We start from the raw sequence: 2,685 nt of genomic DNA, 5'->3' as shown, positions 1-2,685 counted from the left end.
CACTGACAGAGTTAATTAATTTGTTAACAAACCTCCACCTCTGACCAGGCAGGAGGACTTTGCAGCCGTGGAGATGGATTGCTGCCATTAGCAGGCACAGAGACTGTTGGTGGAGCATGTCAGTATAAAGATCCCTGAGCTGCTGGATAGTTGAGTTCATCCTGGTCTTGCTGTGGAGAAGGGGAAGTAATTGGGAAACAGCTTTCCAACGTGTGGCTTTCTGGAGAGTCTCCAGGGTTTTTGCCTGTTCTGTGGATAAACTGCATGTCCAGCTGATCTGTATTTATGACAAATAAACTCCTTTTCCAGATGCCTCTACTCCTTTGTTCCCCTTAACTTTGTTGGTCTTTGTGTCTTCCAGCTGGTGATTCATTGGTTCTTCTCTCTTCAGATGCTGCTTGATTCTTGAGGGCATCAGGCACTGGTCAGTGGTGGGAGGGAGGGCTGTGAAAACAGCAGTAGGTAGTAGCAGAGAGTGTGGTGGGAAAACAGGAGAATCTGTAGCTATTGAACCCTGTTAGCCTTGTCTTTAAAGATGGAATTTGGCTCTTTGAGTCCTGTCTAAGGAACAGTGGCTCTTCAACAGAAGAAATTTGTAACAGAAAAATGCCACACTGGGTTTCCCTCCATGTGTCTGGTTTACACCATGCAAACTGGTTTACAAGAATTCCTTCTGCTCAGTGGGGGCTCTGAGGTAGCCCTGATATTTGTTTAGCTTATCTTTAAATTGCCAGATTAAGATTCCTGAACTGGATGTGGTTAACTGTTTGGATGCTCTGCTGGACAGGACAACCTCCAGCCCTTTACGCTAAAGGAAGCCTGGCTGTGCAAGGGCCTGCTGCACAGGGTGCCGTTTTAACCCAAAATTTTATTTTCATTCAGATGCAGAAGAGGAACTAATGTGATGATTTGGAGGGTGTTGAGAAGAAGGAGCCACCTTTTACGTCCTACACCCCTTCTGATGCATTGTGGCAGAAATAGTGTGGCCAGCAGGACCAGGGAAGTGACTGTCACCCTGTACTTGGCACTGGTGAGGCTGCACCTTGAATACTGTGTTCAGTTCTGGGTCCCTCACTACGAGGAACACATGGAGGTGCTGGAGCAGGTCCAACGGGAATGAAGCTAGTGAAGGGTCTGGAGCACAAGTCTGATGAGGAATGGCTGACGGAACTGGGGGTGTTGAGCCTGGAGAAAAGGAGGCTCAGGGGAGACCTTACTGCTGTCTTACAATTACCTGACAGGAGGTTGTAGTGAGGTGGGGGTCGGTCTCTTTCCCTTAGATAAGAGGAAACAGCCTCAAGTTGTACCAGGGGAGGTTTAGACTGGATATTAGGAAAAATTTCTTACCTGAAAGGATGATGAGGCAATGGAACAGGCTGCTCAGGGCAGCAGTGGAATCCCCATCCCTGGAGGTACTTAAAAGGCGTGTAGGTCTTGTGCTTAGGCACATGGTTTAGCGGTGGGCTTGGCAGTGCTGGGTTAATGGTTGGACTCAATCTTCAAGATCTTTTCCAACTTAAATGATTCTGTGATTCTAACAGAGCCTGAAGAAATCAAAACCTTTGGTGATTTTCTGATGCTAACAGTGCGGCAGTTGAGTGCATCAGCCTGCAGGCTGGTCACCTGGTGCTTGCTCACAGAGTGCCTGAAAATAGTGTCTGTTGAGGGAATGCCTGGAGCTGGGTGCTAGTTTATGAAATTGGATGCAGTGAGAAGTGGAGCTGACTGTGAGACTGCTGTGAACTGACGTATCTTTAACCTCTCCCATCCTGGGAATCCTCTGGGAAACCCAGCAGTCCCGAGGTGCTAATATTTTGCCAGAAGAGATTTGTGACTAAAAGATCAGATAAGATTTCTGTTACTGGAGTGCAGACCTACCCTTTGTCACTGTACCCATCAAACACACAAGAGGTGGTGATAGTCCTGAGAGCCCCTCTGCAGCAAGGAGCAGCAGGATCAGGAGGGTGCTTTGACCCCAGTCTCACATACTTTATCATGACACTTTGTCCGATGCTTTGTCTAAGCTTCATCACTGCACACATCAGCAGCCTCTCTGGGTCCTAGCCTCTCACACTCCGCTTTCCCTTGTATTTTGCAAAGACCTGCAGTGTGCTCCTGTATGAAGGGTTTATGTGTGGCTAACAGAACAGAACCTAGTGGAAAAAGGGGATGTATGGCATCGTGCAGAGGAACACAGACTTAAAGTGCTGATAGGAACATGGGTGTGTCGCTCAAAAGCAAGTCTGTAGATGATTTTGTGTCTGAAAGGGGATCCACGTGGAACACCACAGAGGCTTTTAGTAAACCAGCAGCATAAGGGATGAGTTGTTTCAAATGTGATGGGAAAAGGGAGCCACGGGAAGCTAGTTAGAGCCTGGAGCTTCACTTTCTGCACCACTTCAAAACTGTGCAAGCAGAGAAGGCTTGTTCAGATCCTGCATCAGAACTTCAGTGCTGTTTGTAGCAGTGAAGCTGCAGTTTCCAGCTCTTCCAGCTGCCATCTCTGCTAAGGTACTAGGTTACTCATCCTTGAGTGCATTTTCTCATTAGGCAGTTTCCATCCAGCTTGTGCTCTTCCTGCAGCAGGAGTAGATTTTTCCGGCAGATTGAGCTGAACCATGAGTTCCACCAGCACACAACATGTGGGCATGGTGCTCTGATGTGCCCAGCATGGGCTAGTTGTGT

Source organism: Pezoporus wallicus, unplaced genomic scaffold, assembly GCF_028554395.1.
Source record: "Pezoporus wallicus isolate ANWC-B61680 ecotype Strahan unplaced genomic scaffold, APGP_CSIRO_Pwel_v1 contig_8000, whole genome shotgun sequence".
NCBI classification, from domain to species: Eukaryota; Metazoa; Chordata; class Aves; order Psittaciformes; family Psittacidae; genus Pezoporus; species Pezoporus wallicus.
The sequence above is the reverse complement of the archived record's forward strand: the minus strand, read 5'-3'. Positions refer to the sequence as shown.